The sequence below is a fragment of the Oryctolagus cuniculus genome, chromosome 3 (genome assembly GCF_051225735.1).
Source record: "Oryctolagus cuniculus isolate XC-2025 breed Fujian yellow rabbit chromosome 3, ASM5122573v1, whole genome shotgun sequence".
NCBI lineage: Eukaryota > Metazoa > Chordata > Mammalia > Lagomorpha > Leporidae > Oryctolagus > Oryctolagus cuniculus.
This window is the reverse complement of record NC_142869.1, coordinates 118168182-118195232: the sequence shown is the minus strand read 5'-3', so window position 1 is coordinate 118195232 and position 27051 is coordinate 118168182. Positions and strand designations below refer to the sequence as shown.

The following is a 27051-nucleotide window of genomic DNA, read 5'->3' as shown; positions in this document are numbered from 1 at the left end:
AGGACTGGGACCCTGTGAGGTGGTTACACTCTCTCTTTCTCTTTTCCCTTCTTGCATTCCTCTTCCCCCCTCCTTCATCAGCATCTCTCTCCCCTCCCTGCTGAAAGCCCCTGAGCCCCCTCTCACCCACCCCTTGGCTGAGCACAGGCAGCCCCCACACCCAGCTTTCATCCCCTCTGGGAGCTGGCAGAGTCCTTCCAAGTTCAGATCCACGGACCCAGCACCTGGGAGACCCCTGCTGGACACCTGCTGCTCCTAGACAGGCTCTGTCTGGTCCCAAGGCCACTGGCCCAGGACAGGTTGGTGGACGAGCAGGGACAGCTGCTTCGGCAGTGGCTGAACAGATGGGACAGCCGTCCCAGCTCAAGGCGAGGCCAGGATGGAGGGGCTGGGCTCAGGGCTGAGCAAAGGAAAGCAAATTGTTTCAGGCACCAGCGACATGAGAGGCCTGACTGGGCTTGGAGAGACCCAGGAGCCCGGCTGCCCACGTTGCCCTGTCCTGTGGGACCTGGGCCCCCCGCAGGTGTGTGTCCGCAGGTGAAGCCAGGCCCGGTCTTTCTGTTTGTGTTGGCAGCTGGGCCCACTCCTTTCCAGAAGGAACACTCCCAGGTTGGTAAATACTGGCGTAGCCCCGGGAGCTGTCAGTTCATGGTTTTTAAAATACTTCTCCTCTTGTCGTCCTGTCAACATCCTGCCCGCTGCACTTGTGCGTCTCTGGGAGGCAGTGGGGCAGGGCAGATCCGTGGGTCCGTGTTTCTAAGGAGCTCTCCTTGACCTTCCTGGTCAAGATCCTCCTCCCCCATCAGGATCCTCTTCCCCACCCCCCACAGTGGTCCCGCCAGGGCTGTTGTCTCCTCGGGCCTTCGCTATGGCCCTGCCTGCTCCACCGGGGCTGTGTTTGCCCTTGCAGCTCTGTGACCTGCCACATTGAGCGTGCGCACCCCAGGAAGATGGCTGAGGACAGCAGTGATGAGTGGGGGTGGGGTGGGGTCCTGCATGAGTCTCCCACACAGAATCCCTTTCCAGGTCACAAAGTCTTACCAAGGTGACAACTTCCCTCCTGCTGCTGCAGCTTGGGCTTAAGGGGTTCATGCAACTTCTGGGGATCCACCAGGTCACCAGGGGGCAGAGCCAGGATTGGACCCTGCGCCTGCCTAGTTCAAGGCCCCTAGGGCTGCCCAGGCTGTAAACTTCTCCAGCGTGGTCGTTTGATTTCCTTTCTATTCTCCCCTGAGAGGCAGACCCTGGGCTTTTTAGAAAATTAATGAATTAATTAGAAAGGGAATGTGGGGCAGGGGAGATCGATGATCTTGCATTTAGTCCCCAAATGCCTGCAACAGCTAGGACTAGGCCAGGCTGAAGCTGGGAGCTTGGAACTCCCAGTATTTACCTGTCTACCTTCCTACCTACCTATCATCTGTCTATCCATCCGTTCATCCACCTGTCCATCCACCTGTTCATCCACCGCTCATCTATCTGCTGTCTGAGTAGACAAATAGACTCGTTCACCTATTTATCTTCCATCGACCCACTTACCCATTTATCTATCTGTCTGTCTATCTATCTATCTATCTATCTATCTATCTATCTATCTATTTATCTCTATCATCAATCTATCTCATAGATACATAACTAGGTCTTCAAAGAATTCACAGAAAGTATATTACAAAAAATACCATGCATGGATTTCAAAAGTTCTTTTTTTCACCAAAATAAACTTATCTTTTTAATTCCATTTTCCACAGACTTGGAGGGGGAACAGAGAGAGCAGTGAGCAAAAGAGAGAGAGAGAGAGAGAGAGAGAGAGGAGACACTCCTATCTACTGGTTTACTGCGCAAATACCAGGAACTGTGGACTCAATCCAGGTCCCCCACATGGGCGGCAAGGAGCCAACTACTTGAGTTATCCCCTGCTGCCTCCTAGAGTGAACCTTAGCAGGAAACTGGAACTGGAAGTAGAGGAGAGACTCTGATAGGGATGTGGTCATTCCAAGTGGCTGCTTAATCCATGAACTCTTTGAAACAGCCTTGTGCATCTATCTAAAATACCACCCATGAGAGGAGTATGCACTGTGCCAGGGGACTTTGAACTTGGGCCTAGGAATGAAGTCAGAGAAGTGCCATTCTTCCAGCAACCGTGTCCTGGCACCTTGTCTGGTCAGGTTCTGTGCTGGACACCAGGGAGACGGAGCAGGGAGGCCCACAGCACTCTAGCGGTCCAGAGAAGCCAGCCTCAGCGGGATACTACCATGGGCTTTGGGAGGCAGGGGATGACACTGGGGCCCTGGGTGGATTTCCTAGCAAGAGGCTGAGAAGGGTCTGATCAGGAGGGAGTGAGTCCCAGCTCGCCGGCCCTTGTCTGTGGCTTGGGAGAGGGACACGGTGTCGCGTTCTGCACAGGGCCACCCTTCAGCGACAGCCGCCTGCAGGGGAGCTGGGGAAGCACCCTCTCCCAGCCGCCAGCCTAGCAGGGGACAGTGCAGCCTCTCCGTGCCCTGGGCTTCGCGTTGCGAAGGTGCGTGTGGCTGCAGCCACCCAGCTCGCTGCGGTCTCTTCTCCCGTGAGACTGCCGCGGCCCATTGTCCTCCATTCTGACCCCTCTCCCCTAGACACCGTTCACAGTGTTTCTCGCACAGGGGGAGGGAACTCTGGTGTCTGAGCCACTCTCCCAGTGTCACGGACCCTGGCTGAATGAGAGAGAGGAGCCTGCGGGCCCTGGGGGCCCCCGGCCTGGGCAGAACCCTCACTCGCACTGTGTTCTGGGTCAGGGCAAACCTTAGCCCAAGGGAGCAGACCACGCGCCCTGTGGAGGAGGAGCCTCGAGATCGGGGAGGAGGAAAGGCCAGGGCCACCCTTTGCAGTCTGTCTTCTGGCCGCCACCCTGGCTCTGGCTGGCACCCACTGTTGCCCCCGTGAGCCCACAGCGTGGCAACAAGAGATGCTGCAGTGGGGAAGATGGTGGGTGGGGTGGTGCCTGGTGCCCAGTGCTGGTGACTGCTGTCTGGGAGTCCTTACTCCAGGGTCAGCAGCTCCTTCTCAGAATTTAACAGTGTTGCGTTTTCATTTCAATGTGGCCATGAGCACAGCCCCGGGTCTTCATCTTTCTAATCTGTGGATCTGGGGCCACACAGCCCCCAATTCATGGCTATGGGAGGCTGAGGGGAGAAGCACTCTGACACTACCAGAGTAGTGCAGGGTGTGCGCACGGCTGTCGGTGAGCTTTGGAAGAGAAGTGCAGAGGGAGGGAAACTGAGTCACGGCCGGCAGTGCAGTACTGGAGGAGCCTCTCCAGCAGCCAGGAGTGCTTCCTGTCACCCACAGCACTTTCTCGCTGGCTGCTTTGCCTCACCTGCCCCTGTGAAGTAACGCTGTCCCTGTCTGCAAGCAGCGGGGCTGGGAGGAGACACTGGGTGCCCAGCGAGATGGGATCCATCAGTGATGGAGAGTAAGCCTGGGAGCTGGGCCTCCCCAGCAGGGGCGTCCACCGCAACCTGGCCCCATGGGGACTCAGTCACTGGCAATATCCAAGCTTGCTTGAACGCCAGGCACCAGGTGCTCATTGCTAGCCCTCCAAGAAACCAGTGAGGGAAGTACCAGGGGGACCTCAAGCGGTTCATGGACAAATGGAATTAAAAGGCAAGTTTATTTCAGTGCCCAAAAAATGAAATCGGTACATAGCTTTTTCATCATATAAATAAATAAAATAAAAAGAAATAGATTTATTCAAATGTAGTTACAGAGAGAGAGAGAGAGCGAGAGTGAGCGAGCGAGAGAAAGAGAGTGCTTCCATCCACTGGTTCACTCCCCCAAATGGCTGTAACAGCTGGATCTGCACCAGACTGAAGCCAGGAGCCATGATCTCCATCTGGATCTCCCACATGGGTGCAGGGGCCCAAGCTCTTAGGCTATCTCCCACTGTGTTCCCAGGCACATTAGCAGGGAGCTGGATCAGAAGTGGAGCAGCAGGGACTTGAACCGGCTCTCTGATATGGGATGCTGGCATCACAGGCTGTGGCTTAGTCCACTACACCACACCGGCAGCTCCCAGGGCAGAGAAACTCACCAAAGCCATGCAGCACTCCCACCAGCTCTGTCTTCTTTCGTATCTAGGACTCTTCCCAGCTCCAACTCAGACCCCTCCACCGGATGCTTCCCCAGCTGGGCAGCTCCCTTCCCAGGGCTCCTCAGGGCCCAGGTGAGAAGCAGGTGCATCCATCCCATTTTGACTTTCGCCAGCCTGCCAGGAAGCCCAGTTCCTACTCAGGGGATCAAGTCTCAGAGCAAACACTGAAGAAGTCCAACCTGTTTTTTTTTTTTTTTAATCTCGGTTTGGGAAAACAAAGTCCTGGAAGTGTTCCAGTAAGTTCAGAGAGTTTCTGGCCTGGCTGTGAGTACACAGGGACAAGTGGCTCAGGTCCTGTCCCTCCCCTGCACCACCCCATCCTGCCTGGCTCCTTCCCCACAGCAGTCACCAAATCAGAGCACTGTTTGCTCTCCAAAGAAGGCCTGGGCATGACCGGCCGCGGGCCAGCGAGAGCGGCTGCCTGGCTCTCAGTGTTTCTGGGTTCTCTGGGTCAGGACTTCCATGAGGTGGAGAGGTCATCTGTAACCAGGCTTCGGGAGCAGGTAAGACCAGGGCCGCAGCCATCTCAAGCTCCCCCAGGTCCAGCCAGATGAGGGGGCACAGAGCGGCTGCTCCCTCCCTGGCATGCTGGCCACCCTGTGGACTAATTGTCTTTGGGCTCCACTGTCTCCCTGGCCAGTCTGGAGGCAGCTCCGGGGCAGGGCTCACGGATAACTTGACCCCAAGTCCCTGCCCCATGCCCGGCACCTGGCCTGCAGGAGGGCGTCCGATAGCCTCCAAGGTGGGAACGTGGGAGCCCTGCTGGAGATGCGCCCCTTGGGAGAGTGCTGGGCCGGAAGTCTGCAGGGCTAGCCTCTGCCTCCTCCTTGGTCGCTAGCACCTGGTGTCACCTTGAGTGACATGTTTCAGCCTTCTTGGCATCAGTTCTCCTCACTGTGCAACAGGGCTATGGAATGTTGGGAAAGTGTATGTGTGTGTATGTGTGTGTGTGTGTAACTTTTTCAGGAACTGGGTACTCAATCCAGGTCTCCCCTGTGGGACCCAATGACTTGAACCATCACTGCTGTCCTGCACAGTCTCCAGTGGCAGGAAGCTGGGGTCAGGAGCTGTAGCTGGGAATCAAAGCCAATGTGATATGTGGGTATCTTCCCTGTTAGGCCAAATGACCACTCCTTCCCTATGCTCTTAACAAGATTCATTTATCTGTTTATTTATTAGAGAGGCAGAGTTACATAGAGAGGAGACACACACACACACAGAATCTTATACTACCAGCTTGATTATGCCCCGAAAGGCTGCAAGAGTTGGGGCTGAGTTCAGGCTGAAGCCAAGAGCCAGGAACTCCATCCCAGTCTCCCACATGGGTGACCAGAGCCCATGTTCTTGAACCATCATCTGTTACCTTCCCAGGTACATCAGCAGGGAGCTGGACCGGAATCAGAGTGGCTGGGACTTGAACTGGCGCTCCAGTATGGGACTGCAGTGACTTACCTGGCTGTGCCATAGTGCCCACCCTTCTTCCCTGGCTTTCTCATGGCATGTGTCAGGGGCTTAACCACAGAGCCACTGGAGCAAAGTAAGTAGAAGAATGTGCAGATTAGATAGCTAGGTGATACGCACATAGACAGATAGGTGACAGATTGGATAGATGATAGACTGACAGATGGGAAGTGACAGATAAATGGATGGGTAGATTTCATAGATGATAGGTAGGGAGACAGACGATAGATGAATAGTGACAGATTGGGTAGATGATGGAATGCTGGATTTGATAGAAGGTAGATGATAGATAGATCCAAGGATAAATGTGGTCGGTAGACAGAGAAGTGGCTGATGACAGGGTGTCGGCTTATGCCCATTGTGCTGCTTGCATGTATCCGTGTCTGTGGCTGCAGCATCAAGTTCACAGCCTCAGGTGAGAGGGAGGATCACAGTGCAGCCTGGAACCCCGAAGCACAGGGTGGCCGGGTGCCTTAGGGACAGAAACGCACTGCGTCTTCGTGCTTGCCCCTGGGAGGCTGGGAAAACCGGCCCCATCGAGAAGGGTTGGGATGCCTCTGGTTCCATCCCAGCCCATCTCCAAGGGCCTCCAAATGTTCCCTAGTGACTGCTCGGTAATGGATCTCTCCCATGTTAGCTGGGCTCGTGGTGACCTGGGGAAGACTCTTCTCTTCGCTCCCTTTATAGGCAGACCTCGGTGAGGCCGCGTGGCTGGGTTCTGCCTGGTGGGATATCAGTGGAAGCAGAAACATTCCAATGGAGTCTGCTAACAAAGGGGCATGCTCTTCATTCATCAGGTCTTGTTTTGGGGAGCAAGAGGCAGGCTGAAATGCAAATGTAACGTAATGGCTGGAGCTCCAGCAGGCACTTTGGAGCATGCAAATCACCTTGGGAATACAAGTCATACCTGGGAGTGACAAGGTAGTAGGGAGTTGGGCTCCTGATACCGCACTATCCCTGGATCGACCACTTCTGGACTTTAAGAGCATGAGGGAGGGAACAACAATCTTATTTAAAGTCTTGCAACTCAAAGCATGTTCCCAGGGCCAACCACACTGACATCTGGGAGCTTGTTACAAATGTACAGTCTTGGACTTGCCTGGAACTACAGGACAATATCCACAGTTTAACAGGCTCTCCAGGTGATTTGTACGCCTGTGACAGTTGGAGAAGCACTGGTTATTGGAGGAGCCCCATTCTCCCTGCTGTAGCTGCGATGGCCTGGTCAATGCTGACAGCTTGAGCTCCCCGTGAAATTGTCAGCGTCTCCTGAGCCAGTGGCTTCTGGGGAAGCCGTCCAGACTCAGGAAGAACCATTCTCCCAACAGCCCCTCTTCCTGACCTTGATGTGCGGGGCTCCAGGCAAGCAATGGGCGCTGGGAGAAATCGCGGGTCCTGTGCCTGTGCACGCGTCTCTGTGCATGTGCGTGTTGTGGCTGTGAGCAGCCCTGTGTGTGGTCTGTGTGTCTTTGCAGAGAGCCAGGGGGCACCAGGAGGGTTGGGAAGAAGTGCTCACCCCCCAGCCGCGGATGCCAGTCTTCCAGGAAATACGAGGAAGGCAAAGCAGAGACCTCCAGCCTGCAGAGAGAGAGAGAGTTAAAATCAGGTGCAAATCAGGCTCCCCAAGAGAATTTCTGCAAGCCACAAACCAGGAACGGTGCCTGCGTGGAAAGCAGACACGGGGCCTAAGGGTGGGGGCGGGGACTGCGGGCCTGTTCTGAGGCTACCCCCAGGATGGGGGTGGGATGTAGGGTACCAGGTGTGGGATGGCCCCCCTGCAGGTGCAGAACAGGGACCGTGACTTCGGGGTGTGGCCCAGAGCGTGGCGTAGGCTCCTGGGGCTGGTCGGTGTGTCCAGTGTCACTCGGTGTTGTCCACAGTTCCCTGGCCTCTCCCCTGTCTGTCCTGGGAGAATTCCTTCACGCCCGCCAGCCAGAAAGAAGGGCTTCCAGTTCCCAGGGACATGCGAGGCGGGGCGCTTGGCGCTGCGTGTGCAGCTGTGACCCGCCCACCCCTTCCTGTCTTGGAAGAGGGGACAGATGCCAGGGATGGTAGACGCAATGTCCCTCGACTGGCAGATGTGGTGGCCGACCCACGGTGGGCTCCAGGGTGGCTCCTGTACTCCTGCCTCATGCCAAGTTTAAAGACAGGAAGTGGCGGGAGCTGACAAGGGCCCAGTCACCTTCCCAGCAAGCGGTAGCACTGAGCTCAAACACGTGACGCTGTGTTTCCATCCCAGGCGTGGATGGCGGCAGGTGGCTGCCTGCTGGGGGCTTGGTGGCTAGGCAGGGCCAGTCAGCCATGGGGCTGAGAGCGAGCGTGCAGGGCCCTCCCAACCCATCCATCTCTGTTCTGTTCCTTGGCTTCCCGGGTGGGGGATTTTGCTTTGTGTTCCAAGGTGTCTCCTGGGCTGGACTCATGACTGGCACAGCCGTGACCTCCTCAGCCATTGCTGGGCCCAAGGCGGCATCCCCTTAGGGCTGATTTGCAGGGCTCTGGTGGGTAGGTGAGTTGTGCCGGGAGGGCTGGATGTCTCAGGACAGGGCTGCCGTCACTGGGAACTATGGGGGTGATTATCACTGGGCAGGGACTCAACATCTCCTCTGCCCTCTGCACGGGCTATGGGGCACAGTCAAGGCTAATGAGGGGGTGTGGGACTTCGGCGCAGGCTCCCTGGAGCTCCTCCTTCTGCCGTGGGTTAGGAGCGTGTCCCAGTGGCAGGCTGGGCTGCAGTGGGGAAGGCCCATTTAGAAGGGGTTGCTGTAAACCCTGGGCTTTATGTGAGCAAGCTTGGTTGGATCTTTAACTACATGGCAGGTGGATGTGATGGCTTCAGGCTATTAGAGATTCCGGAGGCTGGGACTCTCCCAGCCGGAACTCAGCGTCTCTAACTTCCCTCCCACCCAGGTGTGGCCCAATCCCAGCTGGGAGGGCCTTGGGTGAGCCGGGAGGGTGTGGCCTCTGCTGGGACAAATAGGGCCTCCCTCTCCACCCTGGCTTCCAGATGTGGCTCCCTGGTGGTGGAGGAGGCAGGACGTGACGGGAGACCCTGGTCTGACCTGGTGATGGGGGCTTGGTCGCTGCCTGCTACTTAGGCTGACCCAGCATCCCCAGCTCCGTGCACAGGGCGGCTTGCTGAGCAGTGAGCTACTCCTCCTCCGGTCCTTCCACCACGAGATCCTCCCAGATGGGGACAGTTGGGTCCCGCAGCCCTCTCCGAGTGGGACCAGCCCTCCCCCGGGCAGCACCCAGCTTCACCTCCTCCTCTGACCTCTGTGCCCTGCAGGTGGGGAGTGGAACCCGGGGGGCTTCCCTCAGCCTCACCAGAGCCACAGGGAGCTGGCCCAACACAGAGGCTGCCCACACCCCTCTCAGCCCTCTGCCTTCAGCCCTCAGGCACACAGCTTGCAGCTTCAGGAAACACCAGAGGAGAAGGCAGCGCCGTGGCTGTCCCTGGGCGACTGAGACCCTGGACAGCTCTCCCTCAAGCCCACTCTGCACTGAGGAGGAACCTGTGGGAATCTGCAGAGAGGCAGCAAACAGGTGATAACTCCTTGCTTCAGCCCAGGCGGGCTGGGCTGGGACAGGAGGGGAAGCAGCCTCTTTGTCTACGGGAGAGGAGGGGAAGTGAGCCACTGCGGACCCCTTGTCTTCCCCTAAGCCTGCAGCCCTCCTCGCTGCTGCCTTCCTGGGCTCAGGGCTCAGACCTGGACCGAGGGTCAGGCACAGGGTGGGCATGGTGGGTGCCACAGCAGACCCACTGCATCCTCTGCTTTCAGGGGCAGCCTGGCCACAGTGGTTTGCCTCTCTTTTTATTTTTTTTTTTAATTTTAACTTTATCTTTTAAAGATTTTATTTATTTATTTGAGAGGTAGAGTTACAGACAGTGAGAGGGAAACAGAGAAAGATCTTCCATCTGCTGGTTCACTCCCCAAATGGCCACAATGGCCGAAGCTGGGCTGACCTGAAGCCAGGAGCCAGAAGTTCCCTCTGGGTCTCCCATGCAGGTGCAGGGGCCCAAGCTCTTGGGCCATCTTCCACTGCTTTCCCAGGCCATAACAGAGAGCTGAATCGGAAGTGGAGCAGCTGGGACTCGAACGGGAGCCCATATGGGATGCTGGCACTGCAGGCAGTGGCTTTACCTGCTACACCACAGCACCAGCCCCAACAATGGACTGTTTTACAAGACAAACCCTGTCCTCAATACTGGCATTCTGTGTGTGCCCAGTTTCCAGTGGAAAGAATTGGGATTACATTTTACCACGTTATTGTCATGGATATGTATGTATATACAAGCTGAAGAGTGAAATGCGTTATTTAAAACTAAAAAGCTATTCTCAACTGCTCATGCAAAATATTAATTCCACTGTGGTGAAAAATATGCTAGTCATTAGCTACCCTTAGAATCATGAGTTGGAACAGGAAAAGAAGAAAGGAAATGGATCCTTAATGCTATTAGGGATCCATTTTTTTAATTAAACATGTCATGGAAAATATATTGCATTCATGCCAAAAGGATTTATATTAAAAAAAATTTATTTGACAGGCAGCGAGAGGAAGGGTAAGGTCTCTCATCCACTGGTTCACTCCACAAATGACTATGACAGCTGGGGCTGGGCCAGGCAGAAGCCAGGAGCCAGGAGCTCCATCTGAGTCTCCCAAGCGGACAGCAGGAGCCCAATGACTTGAGCCCCCCCAGAGTTCCCATCAGCAGGAAGCTGAAGTTTGGAGCCGGAGCTGGGAGTCAAATGCAGGTATATGCAAATAGGGCCCGGGGCATTAACCACTGGGTGTGCCTGCCTCTGCACTGATTCGTGTTTTTTCCTGGAGAGGAGCTTCATGCTCAGCCCCTCTGGACAGCTCAAAGTGTGCCTGTCTCTACGTCAGCAGGGTGTGGCCCATAGCTTTTGATCATCAGAACGCTCTTGGCTCAAGGACATTAGGCCTGAGACATAGAAATGGATTCTGCTGGGGCCTGAGCAGGTCAGCAGGAGGATGGGGGTGAGAGGCTGTGGTCTGCACACCCAGCTCCGGGGCCTGTGTTTTTGTTTTCTTTTTATTTCCCGTATTTGAAAGGCAGATTAAGAGAGGCAAGGAGAGAAAGAGATCTTCCATCCACTGGTTTAGTCCCCAAATGGCCTCAATGGCCAGGACTGGGCCAGGCTGAAGCCAGGGGCCTGGAGCTCCATCCAGGTCTCCCATGTGAGTGCAAGGGCCCAAGCACTTGAGCCATCCTCTGATGCTTTCCCAGGTGCCTTAGCAAGGAGCTGGATTGGAAGAGGAGCAGCTGGGACTTAAATCGGCACTCATACGGGGTGCAGGTGGCTTAACACACTGGGTCACCATGCTGGCCCCCGGTGTGGTTTTTAGGAAGTGTGTATCAGTGTGTGTGTGTGTGTGTGTGTGTGTGTGTGAGCACAGCGTGGGGGGCCTCCTGCTGGGTCTGGGGTGGTGTGCACGGCCGGCTGTGCACCTGCTAACCACCAGCGGTGCACACTGGCAGGCTGTCAGCAGTCACAGCTGTCATTCAGGACCTGGCCCCGGGGAAATGAGTGATAGAGGGAAGGCAGACGCTTGACCTGTGCTGCCCTGTCGTGTTCTCCCTCTCCCCGAAAGGCGAACATGTAGCTAAGGGCGTGGGAAGCCCATCAGTTAACGGAGAGCTCTGAACGCGAGGCAATTAACTCCACCTTGGCGGCCCTCGGAGGCTGTCCGGGCCCTCTTGGGTTCTGTCCCTCTGGTGAGGCTCCAGCTCCGTCCTCAGAGCCCGTCAGACCCGCAGTCTCCTCCTGTTGACTCTCTTTGTCCATTTGCTGCTACTTGAAATCCCAGAACGGGAGCTAAACAGCTGATGAAGGAATTCGATCTTCTCTTACCTGCCCCAGCTGGACGGCTGGGTCGGGCACGCACAGGTGTGGGGACACCTTCTGTCCTGGCTGCTTATGAGGCCTCCCGACAGTGCCACCAGCACCCTGGGAGAGAGGGGGTCACACGGACTTGAAATCGGACCCCGGCTCCTCTGCTCATCTGCCCTGTGACCCTGGATACTCCACATCTCCAAGCCACAGGTTCTCGTTCTGTAACTGGCACCACTTATTGGGGGGGGGGGCGGGGGAGCTCTGGGCACTGCTGGGCTAGGCAGCATCTTTTAAAGAGTTAAGCAAAAGGGGCTGGTGCTGTGGCATAGTAGGTTAAGGCTCCACCTGTGGCATCCCATATGGGCACCAGTTTGAGTCCCGGCTGCTCCACTTCCGATCCAGCTCCCTGCTGATGGCCTGGGAAAGCAGCAGAGAATGGCCCAAGTGCCTGGACCCCTGCACCTGCATGGGAAGAAGCCCCTGGCTCCTGGCTTTTACTTGGCCTAGCCCTTGTTGTTGTCATTTGGGGAGTGAATCAGAGGATGGAAAATCTCTCTCTCTCTCTCTCTCTCTCTCTCTCTCTCTCTGTAACTTCGCCTCTCAAATAAATACATCTTTAAAAACAAGAGTTAAACAAAAAAGTGCTGCTCTGGGCACAGGACCTGGGGCATAGACCACAGGCTAGCCTTGAGCCCTTGCTGACCGCAGCTGGGCTCGGTGGTCCCGCGCACGGTCTGGCCCACTGTAGTGCCTCCTGATCCGCAGTTTCTCTGCCCAGTGCTTCAGCTATCTGAGGCCAGCTGTGTGAAGGAAACCAACTGGGAAATTCCAGAAAAAAATGGTCATAATTTTAAAGAACTTATTATCATATATTGTTGCCACTGTTCTATTTGATTTATTTATTAGCTATTATTTATTTTACTTACAGCTGTTGTTAATCTCCCACTATGCTTGATTTAAAAATCAAAGCTTTTTCATAATTATGTGTATATAGGAAAAAAAAAACCAGCATATGCAGGGTTTGGCACTGTCCACAGCTTTAGGATCCACTCCCACCGTGTGGACTGTTTCAGCTGGCTCCGGTGCGTGGAGGGAAACCCAGGTGTGCAGCCCTCCAGAGAGGCGGCCTCTGGAGGGCGTGGCCAGGCCATCAATCACCACCCTAACAGCGGAAGTCAGCTTGTGCGCGCCTCCGCGCGGCATTGTCATTGCCAGCCAGGAAGCAAGCAGGGTAGGGGCCACCGGTGCCATCTTCCAGCTGGGGAAACCCAGGCTCCGAGGACGGGAGTGACAGGACACTTCTGGGTCATCACCCCTGACACTGCACTGGGCACTCAGCGTGGGTGACCCTCCCCCAGACCCCCCAGAGGAGGCCTTTGTTCTGTGGCCTCGCTGCTTGCTTCCCTGCCCGTCCCGTCCCTCCGAGCTGGGAGAAGCTGGGGCTCCAGGCAGCTGGACTGGCTCTTGGGCAGGAGCCTGTGCTTGCGAGCCATCTGCAGTGAGTGAGCTGCCCCGCCTGCAGGCTCTGGCGCCTCCCCACCCTCAGACTGTCCTCGCTTCTTTGCATGCTGGCCGGGCGCATGGGCATGACTGCGGAGCGAGATGCAGATTCCTGGTGGGGGTGGGTAGGTGGAGAGCCTCCCGCGGTGTGAAGACCAGGATTCTTCCTCTGCCCCAGCTCCCCTGGAGCTCCGCATGAGGAGCTGCTGGACAAGAGACTGGTTTTTAATCAAGAGGCTCTGTCTTGGTTTCCTGCCCGGTGCGTGTTTTAGGTGGAGGTCTCTGGGAAGCCACCGAGCTGGAGGTTTGTAGGAGGGAACCGTCCAAGGATCTACTCCTGGGGAGGGAAGGATGGCCTGGGGGAAGTCTGGGTGCCAGGCAGCGTCTACGAGGTCTCAGCTGACCTCGCGGCCAGGCCTGGCCTGTGGCCCCAGCCTTTGTGTCCTGGTGCCATCGATCAGTCAGTGGTGAGGTCCCAGGAGGAGGGGACATGCCTCTGGAGGAGGCCGCTTTCCCTAACTGCAGAGCCACGGAGCAGCTGGGGAGCCTGGGTCCTCCATTCTCCCTGGCCACCTTGCTCTTGGTCTGCTCTGTCCATTTCCGGTGAGGACCCCAGAGGAGGTGGGCTCGGTGGCAGAGCAGGACTGCCGCAGGGACAGGCCGCCTAGCCAGACGCCAGCACAACCCATCAGCTCCTCCAGCTCCAGACTGGGGCTAAGCCATCCCTGTCACTCACCCCAAGAGAGGAGAAGCTTTTGCTGCAGGCCACTGGATTTGCTACGCACAGGAGCCTGCGTGCATGCTTGCAAACCAGGGCTGTCTCGCTCCTGCAGGCTCCTGGATCGCAGAGGCTTGTGGGAGGCTTGGAGAGTGGCTGGGTCGATTTAGGAAGAAGAGAGGGTTATTTGGGATCCAGGGAAGGCAGCCTGCGACCCGGGCTGGGCTGAGCACAGGGGGCCAGGGAATGAGTAGCAGGGGGCGGGGGGTGGACCATGGGGCTCCTGGCACCAGGCAGAAAGAAAGCCCTGCCTGAGGCCCCGCGGAGGATGCGTTCTGCTGGCTGGGGCACGGGTGCACCTCTTGCCTTCCGTCTCCTCTAAGGGAGATCCCAGGCACTGCTTCAGGGAAGAGGGACACGCGTTAGGGTCCCGGGATGACAATGTGGAGTTGGGGGGATCTTAGGGTCCAGACGCGGGGGAAGGAGCCCGCCCCGCAGCAGTGGATGGCGGGGGTGGGGTGACAGCAGTGACTTGGAGCTGGCCTGCGAATCAGCGCAGGTTTTCCCGCTAGAAGAAGAGGCAGCCGGGCGGGCGGCAGCCGATGGCCATCGGGGTCCCTGAGTGACTCGGGGCGTTTTCCAGCTCGTTGGACCAGCGCCCTGCTGTGCGAAGCGTCCTCCCGACGCCCTAGTGGGTGGATGCGTCATGAGCAGGGAATTTCATCCATGCGCTGCTGACTCCCCGGCCCGCGAACGCAGCCGCAGGCGCGCTCTGATAGCCTGCAGGGCTCGCTGCCCCGCCGCCGTTTCGCGGGGTGTTTCACGCTCTCTGCTCATACGCCCTAGCAGCTCCGCGCCGCTCGGCTTTTGAGGAGCGGAAGTGGGCGTGTTTCCCGGAGTCTAGACTGACCCAGCCTTTGAAAGGGTCAAGTTCTCATCCTGGCCAGCCTCCCCCTTCCAGCCGGGAGCCCTGGGTTTGCGTGCGCGCGCTCGCAGCGGCTGGGGCAGAGCGGGGAGAAGCAGCAGAGGGGTTGCGGCTCAGGCTCTGGGCCTTTCTGCTGATGCCCAGGTCGGGGGCTGGCGCTGGCAGAGGCAAAGGGTGGGTGATAAGACCCCGGCCCGCAGCCCCCTCACCCATGGGGTCCACTCCTCCTCCCGTGCCTTTGTAGACAGGAATGATGTGCCGGGTCCTGGGCACATGAGTAGTGCTCCCTGTCCGGCTGGGACCTACTGGCGGACTGGAACACAGGATGGCGTGTTCGGGGGCGGGCCGGAAGGGGAGTCTCTGCTGAGAGCAAGGGTGCGGGAGAGGACGAGGAGGATGAGGAGACTGCAAGCTGGCTCTCAGGGTGTCCCCCTTGCCCTGGGTTCCTGGGGGTCTGGACCGCACCTGGAGCTGAGTGCAGCGGGTGGGCGGGGGTGGGACTGACCAGGCTGCAGAGGATGCAGACTCTACAGTAGAGCTGTGTCATTCAGAAGAGAAGGGATGTCTCCTGCGTGTGTGTGTGTGTGTGTGTGTGTGTGTGTGTCTGGGAGAAAGGGCAGGTTCCTAAGCTGCTGCCATGGACTCAAATCGCTTCTAATTTTTTTTGAACAGGTGAGTTCACCTTCTCAGGGTGGGTGTTTAGCCCAGTGGTTAAGGCACTCGCGGCCCACATCAGAATGCCCGGGCTCAGTGCTGGCTTGAGCTCGCTGGCTCCAGCTTCCCCTTGCTGTGCATCCTGGGAGTCAGCAGGTTGGGGCCCGGCCACACATTAAGCAGCCTGCACTGAGTTCCTGACTCCCAGCTTTGGCCCCAGCCCAGCCCTGGGGGAGTGAGCCAGAGGATGGATCTTTCCTCTTTCTCTCTGTCTCTCAAACAATATTTTATACATCAATCAAATGTTTAAAAAAAGAGTTTACCTTCTCCCAGAAATTTGGGGGAGGCGCCTTTGGCACACAAAAGTGAGGGATGAGAAGGGGGGAAGAGGAGACCCAGGGGGAGAAGCAGGTGTCTGGGCGGCTTCTGGGATGGCAAAGGTGTCCTTTGCTTTGGGTAAGAAAGCGGCGGCCTGGGTGGCATCAAGCAAGGTCACACCTGCTGCCCTGGAAGCCTGGGGCTGCTCTTGCTCCGCCCCACTGGTTTGCACCCCCAACCAACAAAGGCACCCTGCTGCGTCACACAGGCACCTCAGCTCCAGATGTGATAACCCCCGTGGGAGATGGGGACGGGGGCACAAAGTCATGTCCTTTTCTTCCTATGGCTGATAAAGAAACCAAAGTTCAGAGAGGTTGTGTGGCTTGCCTGAAGTCACACAGCAAGCCAGAGGCAGAACTGGGCTCAGGGTAACCTGTGCTGGAGCTTGTTGCTGCTGGTCATTTCTTGGGGGGACCTTGTCCTTGCCTCCCTGGGGTTCCTGCTGGCTGTTTCTATGGGGCCCAGGCTGCCTCCATGTGCCGGCTCTGCACCTGGAGCCCTTGCTGCGAGCAGTCACCATGCCAGGCGCCAGCAACACAAAGGTGGATCGGATAGCTCCTGTCCTCAGCAGCCCACTGTCAGGGACAGGTGCAGATAACACAGGGCAAGGGTTGCACTGAGAGAAGAGCCCAGGGGCCAGCGCTGTGGTGCAGCGGGTTAAAGCCGCGGCCTGCAGCACCAGCATCCCATATGGGCGCCGGTTCTAGTCCCAGCTGCTCCACTTCCGATCCAGCTCTCTGCTGCGGCCTGGGAAAGCAGTAGAAGATGGCCCAAGAGCTTGGGCCCCTGCACCCTCATGGGAGACCTGGAAGTGGCTCCTGGCTTTGGATTGGTGCAGCTCTGGCCATTGCAGTCATTTGGGAAGTGAACCAGCGATGGAAGACCTCTCTTCTCTCTCTGGCTCTACCTCTGTCTGTAACTCTGTCTTTCAAATAAATAAAATAAATCTTTAAAAAAAATAAAATAAAAAATAAAAAATGAGAGAGAATAAGGCCACAGCAGGGACCTGGCCTGGATTCAGGCTGGGGAGAGTAGAGAAGAATGTGGGAGGTAGTCTGGGAAGGCTTCCTGGAGGCGGGGGAGGGACTACTGTGAACAGAGAGGGTGGGCTTTGTCTTGCAGGCCTTGGAGAAGGGCCTGGGTGGCATCTAGAATGATCTTTCCTCCTGGGGAGAAGTGAGTTGGGGAGAAGCAAGGAGGGGCAGGGCGGGATACGCTGGGGAGGCTGCTAGAGTGACCCTGGGGGATGCAGAGGCATAGGGGTGTGGGTGCAGGAGCTGTGGGGGGCTGTGGCTGGCAGGATGAGGTGTCGGGGTGGCAGTGGGAGGGGCTTTAAGGAGGACCTCCGGAAGGAGCCACAGGTGCACAGGTGTGGTGGGTTGGAAGGTGACTGTGAACTGGGCTCTGTGCACTCAGGGCTGGAGCCCAGGGGAGAGCCCCCTGACTGTGGATCTGCATATGGGGGCGCTATCTACATGCTTGGGGCTGGCCCCACCAGGAAGCTGGGCAGGCCTGAGCAATTGGGTGTCACCTATGTCTGCAGTCTGGGTCTTCCCTCGTGTGGCCACCGAGGCTCAGGCACACCCCCCCCCCCCCGCCACTCCCAAGGCCTTGGCAGACACAGCTCCCATGGTCTGGCTGAGCTGACTCAGAAGCTGAGGGGACTCTGGGGCACCTTCCCTTCACGGGGCCAGCCGGGCAAAGTCCTGTCTCGCTTTGGGTGAGAGGAGATTTGGGCAACTCAGCCAGGAACAGGTGACCCCTGTCCCCCTGCCAGGCCTCTCCAAATATATTGCTGCAACCCAGTCACAACCTTAGCCATGGCAAACACGGCATTGGCAGCCACACACAAGGCATTGCATGGCAGCCCAGGCTGGCGTGGCAGCCACCTTGGCCACCAGAAACAGTCTCAGCAATGGGACGCTGTTTTGGGCGGGCCTGGGCCTCCCAGGACCCCGCCCATTTGGCCGTCTGCGCATGCCCCGTAGAATCGCGTCTTGTCCACGGGAGCAACCAGCGCCCTTGACGGATTCTCAGCTCTCACTCACCCAAGCAGAACCCAAACCTCCGGGTCCCCTGTGTTACAGGGCTGTGGAGAGAATCATGGGAGCCCCAGGGTGCAAGGGCGAATTTGAAAGGCAGGAAAGGCGATCCTCAGTTCGTCAGCCAGAGCTGGGCCAGGAATCCCCTCCAGAGACGGCAGCCTTCTCCGCGTGTCTGGGGCCTGTTCTGTTGCCCTCCTGGGCTCCGGCACTGCAGAGGAATCAGATAGACCAGCGCTCTTTCGGCCCCGAGGAAAGAGGAGACGAGAAGATGGGAAGCGTATCAATTCCTCCACTCACCACGGCCGACCCCAGGGCGTTTTCACTTGCTGTCAGCCGTGGTGAACAATGGGGAGGACCCAAGGGGGGCCGCACGGCCTTGGATTCCTGCCTCTTCCTGTGCAGCTCTGCCTCACAGAGCCACAGAGAAGCCGCTGGCCTGAAAAATGACAAGCCCATTCCTGCCAGGAAGTGGACGCCGTCCCAGAGGGCGGGGGCCGGCGCTCTCTGACTGCTTTGTGATGATCCTGTCTTTGCTGGGAGCATGGCGGGAGGGGGGCGGCCGACAGCTGCTAGGACTGGGCCCTGCGAGAGCAGCAAAGGCCCCGGCTTCCGCTCGGAACCCAGCCCCGTGAGCCTGTGTTGACTGCACCCTCTTCCAGGCTTGCATGGGATAAATGTGGACCTCCGCACCGAGGCGCTGGCCCGGAGCTGCAAGCTGGGGAGCAGCAGCCCAGAGGGCCACGGTGCCCCCCGTCAGTAGGACTCCACATTCCCAAAGTCCTCTTGGCTGTCCTGTTGCAGCCCGGGCCCAGCCAATGGCCCTTGCTCCAGCAAGCACTGGCACGCACCGGAGCTGTTGGCCGCAGGTGTGGGTTGCCGGGTGGCCCCGAGGGCTCAGCCAGCAGAGAGCTGGTTTCCCAGGCGTCCTTGCAGCCGGCCTGCTTGGGGCCCGTAGGTCCCGGGTCAGTGTGGCCCCAACACGTGCTCTGCTCAGGGGCACCGGTTACCTCCTCAGCAGCACCCAGCCAGCCTTCCTCTCTCTCGGCCTTGGTTGTGCTCTTGTCCACAGCTCCTCTGCCTCCCATCCAGCTTCCTGCTGGCGTGCTCCCTGGGAGGCAGCAGAGGCCATTCAAGTGTTTGTGCATATACATGTGTGGTATGGGTGTGGCATGTAGGAGCGTGTTTGTGCTGTGTGCACGTGTGTGTGTTGGCATGTGCATACATTTGTGTACACGTGAGTGTGCATGTGAATGCATGTGTATTTGTACGTGCTGTATGTGCACGTGGCATACATGTGTGTGGCATGCACGCAGTGTGTATGTACCATGTGGACGTGTGTGATATGCACGTTACATGCATGTGGTGTACATGTGTGCGTGTTATGTGTGTGGTGTGCATGTGCTATATGAGTGTGTGTGTGTGTGTATGCAGGTGCACCACTGGTAATGAAAGGCCCCTCCCTCCCCACGAGTGCCCCTTGCTAAGGTGAAGCCGCAGGGGAGGGAGGTGCCGGCCTCTGTCCAGGAGTCGCACCTGGTGCACCCGCTTTCCCAAGTCCTCCTGCTGTGTCCTCTTGGCCACTCCTCTGCCTCCTCCAGGACCCTTTCCTATGGCTCCTCAGGGATCAGCTCAGGCCCAGGTGCCCTGTGCTTCTTTGTGTGGCTGAAGACTTCCTCCCGGCCTGGGCCAGCCCTGCCGTGCCCTGTGCTCCTCCATGTGGCAGCAGACTCCCTCCCAGCCTGGGCCAGCCCTGCCGTGCCCTGTGCTCCTCTGTGTGGCTGCAGACTCCCTCCCAGCCTGGGCCAGCCCTGCCGTGCCCTGTGCTCCTCTGTGTGGCTGCAGACTCCCTCTCCTGCTGCAACAAGGCGTTGGTGACATCTCTATTTGGCTGTCCCTCTGTCACGCCCTCCCGAGTCACAGTGCCTCTGGCCCAGCCTCCTCCTGGCGGGTGGTGGCAGCCTGCTGTCTCTCTGCAGGGCTGATGGGGCAGCTGGTGACCAGCTCCATTCCAGCGGCTTCCCCTGGAGTCCGGGGGGAGGCGTGCCCTTCCTGAAGGCCGTGCTGCTTGGGGGCTGGTGATTGAGGAGGGGCATCCTTGGGGAGGATGGGACCGGCCTGGTGGGAGAGCAGGGAAGCCCGTGGAGACGGCCGCTGGTGCACAAGACACCTTTGTCCTCAGTCCCACTTGGGATGCTCGCTGTTGCTGGGGTCATGGGTCACTCTAGCTAAAAGCACTCCTGACAAGTCCACGAGGGACAGTTGGACCCGGGTCCCTCCCTCCCTCCCCATTGCAGCAGGTGGCTGGCTCCCTTATTTGTGCACCTTCAGCCTTGATGGTCCTGTTGTGGCGGATGTCCCCCTGGGACCATTCAGGGTGGGCGCCTGGGGCCAGGCAGCAGAGCGGGGTGTGCGTCCTGGCTCCATGTCCCCCAGCTGCGTGACAGAGGGGGCAGGTTGCTTCTCCTCCCACCATCAGCACTGCCATGGTGCAGGTGGCTGTCCCAGAGCGTGCAGGCTGCAAGTCTCCACCATGATGCCTGGCACAGCGCGGCATCAGGACAGCCCAGACACACTGCCTGAGCGCCCAGGGTAAGCTGTGTCCCCTGGGAATTCACTCAGCATGCCTTGGGGGTGTGGACAGGGCAAGAGGGTGTAGAAGACCCTCTCCGAACAGAAAAATGTCACGGCCCTCCCCACCTCATTCCCAGGCTGGTCACTGAGTGCCTCCTGTTCCGCGGTCAGGTTCATTGGCGGGCAACACCAAGGGCAGCCACAGAATTGGGAAGACGCCGTGGGAGTCGCAGACAGAGCTGGGTGGGTCACACCCTGCGTCGCCCGTTTCCCCGTGTGCAGCACTGAAACTGCATCCCTACTTGCTTGCTTTTTAAAAATCTTCTTGTCCCAGGATTCCAAGGTTCCCCAGCTCTGGTGCGTCTCCTTCCCTGTCCCTCAGCCTCTTCCTCTGCCCAGTCCTTAATGTAATTGCTCCCGGGCCCTGGCGTGGGCCCCATACCTCCTGCCCTCTCCTCCTCCCTCCCCCCTCCCTCCCTCCCTGTCTTCCCCCTGCTGAGCTGGCCCTGCTGGAGAAATTGACCCAGAGAAAGGACACTAGTTGTGGAGGTGTGCTCTCTAGAACAACCAGCCCTCGGCTGCTGTTTGTGCAAGGACTGGAGCAGCCACGTGCGGGTGGGGGCCCAGGCTGAAGTCGATGGCATCATCAGATGAGAAAGTCTGGCATCAAGGGGACGACGTGGAAGGTGGCTCCTGCAGGTGTTCTGGGGTGGAGTCCACGGGCGAGTGAGGGTGACAGTCCAGCATGGCGCTGGGGACCACGGGCGAGGGGCAGAAGGCTGGGAAGCAGGCAGGGGGTTCACTCTGGGACATGTTGGGTGTGAGGTTCCCATTGGCACCTGAGGTGATGGATGCTGGGGGTCCCTGTGAGACAGGGTGGGGTTTACATGGGTCATCCTCACATACCTAGGAAGAGCCTATGATATAACAGGCACAGCGCTGGGTACCACTGCCCAGGGGTGGAGACTAAGACCACACCCATGAGAGTGACATGCCAGGAGCAAGAGTGGGCCTGGAACAGTCACACTGAAAGGCTGGCAGAGAGTAGACACACACACACACACATGCACGCACACACACATATGCAAACCTATGCACACACACGTACCACACACATGCACGCACAGATGTACCACATATGCACACACTTGCACACACATGCAGCACACTCCCATGCACATGCATGTACCACACACATGCATGCACACTCCCATGCACGCATCCCACACCCACACCCATCCCATTTCACCTTCTCCATATTACCCGGAGTGCCGGAGTGGCACTTGCAAGCCGTGGGTCTTCTTGCTGCTGTCTGTCTCCTCGTCAGGCCTCGTCTCTCCCAGGGCAGGCTCAGGATCTTCTGGGCTAGAGCGCGGCAGAAGCTCAAAGCATACTTGCGGGGTGACTGAATGAGAGAAGAAGGACAGGAAGGTAGTCTGGGTTCAGCCTCTGTGAATGTCAAGACAAGGCTGGGTTTCCCAGGGAAGGGAGTGTCATCCCACCAAACTCATTTCAGATGGATAGAGGCAGGGAACAGGAAAAACAAAGCTATAAACTAGCAGATGAAAAGCGAGAATATTTTCATGATCCTGAAAGAGGGAAGGCTTTCCTAGGCAAGACACGGAACCCGGAAGCTATCAAAGAAAAGCCCAACTACATAAAAACAAAAGCTTCTGCATGGCCAAAAGGCACCATCAGCAAAGTTAGAAGGAGATCTGGCAGACCGGGAGGAAGCAGTGAAATTCTGTGCAACAGACAGCTGGTTCCTATTGTAACATTTAATGAGATTTCATGAGCCCATAAGCAAAAACACATTCTTGTATAGTCTGGTAGGAAAAAAATGGGCAAAGCAAAGGAACAGGCAATTTGTAGGATAAGGAATACTTGTGGTCAGTGGACAGCTAAATAGATGTGTAACTGCCCCAGTCCCCAGGGAAGTCATAGTGAAACAGCGAGAATCTATTGGGAGCAAAATTTAAAGAAATGACAATGCTGCATCAGCAGAGCCGTGGGGCTCCAGGACTTGCTACACTCAGTGGGGTGCGGTTCCCATGCGGGACAGGAAAGCAGCTGGGAGGACTTAGCAGCATTCACAATGCATGGTCCTGGGCACTCAGAAGTTGCACTTATAGGAGCCTGTCCTTGACAGATGCAAAGATGTCCAGTGCCTCGTGGTCTGCGCTAGCAACGGAAGAAAGTGAAGCAGAATGTCTCTGCTGCACGGCGGAGCACTATGCAGTCCATGGAAAGCCTGGCATGAAGGAATGCTCCCCACTCGCTACAGGAAAATAAAAGTGGGTCTCAGCGCAGCGTGGCAGCACAGCCCCAGCCGCGTTTCTTATGGCCCCGTGTGTGTAATCTCACAGGTGCACACACACACATCTGTATCCCAAACGGCAGGCTAGTTCTGGAGTGAACTATAACAACTGTCATCAGCAGGCAGCTCGGGGAGTGGGGTGGAGCTGGAAGAGTCATTTCCCGTCTTTACTGCTTGCTTCTTTATCCAGAGCTTTAGCGGCTTACATATATTACTGGAGTGGGTGTTTGGTGTAGTGGTTGTCCCGGGTCTTGGGATGCCCGTGTCCTATGTCGGAGTGCTTGGGCTTGGGCTGTGACTCTGCTCCCGATTCCAGCCTCCTGCTAATGTGCACCCTGGGAGGCAGCGGTTGGGTCCCTGCCACTCATGGGGGAGACTTGGATTGAATTCTCAGTTGCCAACTTTGGCCCCCACTGGGAGCTGTTGGGAACAATTAAGGAATGTTCCAGCAGATGGAGATCTTTCTGTCTATTTTTCTCTCTCTCTCTCTGAAATAAATATTACTGTTGTTAATTTAAAAAAATTTAAACATTTCTATTTGAAAGGCAAAGAGAGTGAGATCTTCCACCCCCTGTTCACTCCCCAAATGCCTGCGACACGGAAGGCTGGGCCAGGAATTCAGTCCAGGTCTCCCATGTGGCCGGCTGGGACCCAGGGACTTGAGCCCTCACCTGCTGCCTCCCAGGGTGTGCATTAGCAGGAAGCTGGGGTTGGAAGCAGAAGCAGGACTCAAACTTGGGCACTCTGAGTTGGATGCAGTTACCCCAGGAAGCATCTTAGCCATTGCCCCAGATGCCTGCCTCTGCAATTTGTTAATCAGGAAAACATAACGGTGTCCTGCAAGGCTGCAGCTAGGGTGTGGGTACTGCGAGGGTGAGGCAGGAGACGGCTGGGGCTCACGCACCAGGAGCCGCAGGGCCTGCGGAGCCTGCTCTGCAGATAGTGGTGAAGTCAGGCGGTACAGTGCACCCACCGGGCACCCTCATCCAGGTGCCCCAGGAATGCTGTGGGGCAGGTCCCCAGGTCCTCTCTCTTCCACTGTGGAGAGAGAGACAGCTGCAAGCCAAAGCCTTTTTATTTTTTAAAATATTTATTTGTTTGTCTGAAAGTCAGTTACAGAGAGAGAGGGAGAGAGAGAGAGAGAGAGAGAGAGAGAGGTTTTCCATCTGATGGTTCACTTCCCAATTGGCCACAACGGCTGGAGCTGGGCCGATCCAAAGCCAGGAGCCAGGAGTTTCTTCCAGGTCTCCCACGCGGGTGCAGTGGCCCAAGGACTTGATTCTCCTTCTACTGCTTCCCAGGCCATAGCAGAGAGCTGGATCAGAAGTAGAGCAGTGGGGCTTTGAACCGGCACCCATATGGGATGCGGGCACTGCAGGCGGCAGCTATACCCGCTGTGCCACAGCGCCGGCCCCTGCCAAAGTCTCTGAAGGCAAGGCAGGTGGCACAGGGCTGGGGCTGAGCCCACCAGCCAGGCTCTGACCCCTCTCCTGGGGCAATCAGGGAATGGGGACCTTGCCAGCATGCCAGGAAAGAGCCCGGGTCGTCCTTTCAGCTCAGCACCCGTCAGGGAGGGTCACGGGTCCTGGGCCATCGCCTCCCACCCTCAGTTCTGGGCACAGCGCTACAGAGATGGGGCGGATGTGAAGCCAGGGGGTGGATGTGGCAGCCTGCAGTGTGCAGGGAGAACCCCAGCCAGAGACAGAGCTTTGCATGGGGCCTGGGGGCCGAGAGCCCGTGAAGACAGCAGGGAGTGAGCAGGAAAGATCGGGGGCCTGGCACAGGGACCACACTCATTGTCGCTGCTGCCTGGAACCCGAGGAGCAGGGCCTCCAGGAGGTGATAGACTTGTCCGGGCCACCCAGATAGCACCCGGGGCTGCCTGGCTCCCAAGTCGGCTGCCCCCCGCCAGTCCCCGCCTCGTTGTTCCCATTTCAGACCTCATAGCTCATCTTCATTTCGTTCGGCTTCACTGCCGTCCCACGAAACAGCCCGTTTGGTGATCTGAGATGGCCATGCTGTTTTGTCTGCATTTCTGCCTCTCACCCTGCTGTTTGACTTCCCAGGCTGCTTGGCGCTGGAGACTGGAAATTCTGGAAGGAACTGGGAACCCCTGTGGGAGGTCAGACACCAAGAAGCCACAGCAGGGGGCAGCGGCAGATGGGTGCATCCACAAGGCAAGGGCCTTTGGTCAGTGCTGACCCCGGGGTGGGCTGGCACCCTGGGACACCTAGCCGGGGCGGAGGCTCTCACTGGAGGAAGCAGCTGCACATACCTGAGCGGCAGGAGCGTGCTCTGCTCCTGACGGGCTGTGCCTGTGGAGCGCTCTCTTGCTCCAGGGAACACTGCCCTTATGTCAGCCTCACAGCCCCACAAGGGGGCCGCCGCGGCTCTGGCTGTCCATGCAGAGTTAGGGACATCATGTAGCCAGAAGGGGGTGGGGCCAGGATTCCAGCCAGGGCTGTCTGTGTTCACACACCAGCCTTATCCCCACCTCCCGACAGGAGTTCCCCGTGTGTGCCTACTTTCTCTCCATTTTCATGTAGGGTCTCACCGGGATTCTCACCACTTGGGTGTCACAGGCTCCATTTTGCAGACCAAGAAACCAAAGCTTGAGGCCGGCGCCGCGGCTCACTAGGCTAATCCTCCGCCTAGCGGCGCCGGCACACCGGGTTCTAGTCCCGGTCGGGGCGCCGGATTCTGTCCCGGTTGCCCCTCTTCCAGGCCAGCTCTCTGCTGTGGCCAGGGAGTGCAGTGGAGGATGGCCCAGGTGCTTGGGCCCTGCACCCGCATGGGAGACCAGGAAAAGCACCTGGCTCCTGGCTCCTGCCATCGGATCAGCGCGGTGCGCCGGCCGCAGCGCGCCGGCCGCGGCGGCCATTGGAGGGTGAACCAACGGCAAAGGAAGACCTTTCTCTCTGTCTCTCTCTCTCACTGTCCACTCTGCCTGTCAAAAAAAAAAAAAAAAAAAAAAAAAAAAGAAACCAAAGCTTGGAAAGGTCGATCAGGCCCCCTCAGTTGGCAGCCCCAGAGCCACTGACCCTGGGCTCCCCACCTGGACGGCTGCTTCCTTGGGTACAACCCTGCCAGCCCACCTGGGCTCACTCCCCAAATGGCCTCAACAGCCAGCATGGGGCTAGGCCACAGCCAGGAGCCAGGAACTTCGTCTGGATCTCCCACATGGGTGCAGAGGCCCAAGCACTTGGCCCATGTTCCACTGCTTTCCCATGTGCATCAGCAGGGAGCTGGATCAGAAGTGGAGCAGACAAGACTCAAACTGGTGCCACAGGTGGTGATTTAACCGGCTATGCCACAGCACCGGCCCCCTGATGGCATCATTGAACTTGGGTGCATTTCCTTCTGTGTCAGGCTGGTTGTCTCACTTGCTGTCTCATCCCAGCAGGCACAGGATGACAACTGCAGGATGGCAGAACTGTCCCCAGAAAATCCTGGAGCACAGAGCAGAGCACTCTTGAAAGAGAGAATGGCCTGCTGTGTTTCTGATGGTACCCGTGGAAAACCCCAAGGTCATGAGCTCTAAAGTGATGCTCCAGAGTGGATTTGGAGCCCGGGGCTGAGCCGGGGCTACTTGGCTCAGGCTGGCCACATCAGAGCCACAGGGCATGTCCCCATCCTTCCGCACAGGGCTGGTCCTTGGACACACAGCCCAGAAGGTGCATAGCCAGTGTGCAAACACACCCTTCCCGGGAGCTCATGTCCCTTCCCAAAGGAGGCAGGGAAAGATGCCTTCTAACGTGGGGGGTGGGCAGGTGGGCCTGGGGGTCCGCAGGGCCAAAGGGCAGGCACCACTTGACTCTGAGACAAAGCAGAGAGGAGGCTGGGAGTCCTGACCCTGTGCCCTTTGTCCCTCAGGGGTGTGGCTCATGCCAGGTCCTATACCTGCCCATGGCTTTGGAGCCTCTATGACATGTGTGCAATGTCTGTGTCTGCCACTTCCTCTTCTCTGAGCCTCAGTCTTCTCTTCTATAAAGTGGGGACAAGACACCTTCATTCTAGGCTCACTGGGAAGATGAGTGGGCTGATGTAGAGCAAGTGCGGGCCTTCCTGGCTGGTGGCTGACCCGTGAGCCTGCTGAGGGATGTCCCTGGCCAGCCTGGCCTCCAGCACAGCCCTACCCCAGCTCTTGGTCACAGCTAGGTCGGTGGAGAGTAGGACCGGCTCCGTGTAAGTCCAGCCTGAGTGTGGAGACAGTGCCACAGCTGTGGTCCCCCGGGGCACAACACAAGCTGCGGTGGACTTGTCCTCAGCCAGCGAGCGCCGGGAGGGACCAGCATCTGCAGGTGTCCATGGCCCGAGATGGGGGCGCCGTTTATTGGTCTCTGTCACTGTCGCACACAGGAGCACTCAACACACATACGCCGTCCCTCCCGCCCCCTTCTCCCCAACACAAGGTGCTTCCACTCACTGCGACAGCCCAGACTGGGTAGAGCTGAAGTCAGAAACCCAGTCTAGGTCTCCTGTGTGGGTGGAAGAGACCCAA

At 57.8% G+C, this 27051-nt stretch overlaps 1 long non-coding RNA gene across 7 annotated transcripts; it reads left to right on the top strand.

The window, feature by feature from the left end:
* The first annotated feature begins 4329 nt into the window (after positions 1-4329).
* Positions 4330-25159, top strand: LOC149127476 (uncharacterized). Of its 7 annotated transcripts, none has more exons than XR_016231642.1 (5): positions 4330-4626; positions 5495-5660; positions 7060-7190; positions 8974-9127; positions 24617-25159. It is a non-coding gene; the product is annotated as an uncharacterized LOC149127476 (long non-coding RNA). The 7 variants fall into 7 exon arrangements; XR_016231641.1 differs by having other exon boundaries at positions 8871-9127; XR_016231644.1 differs by lacking the exon at positions 7060-7190.
* Positions 25160-27051: the final 1892 nt, after the last annotated feature.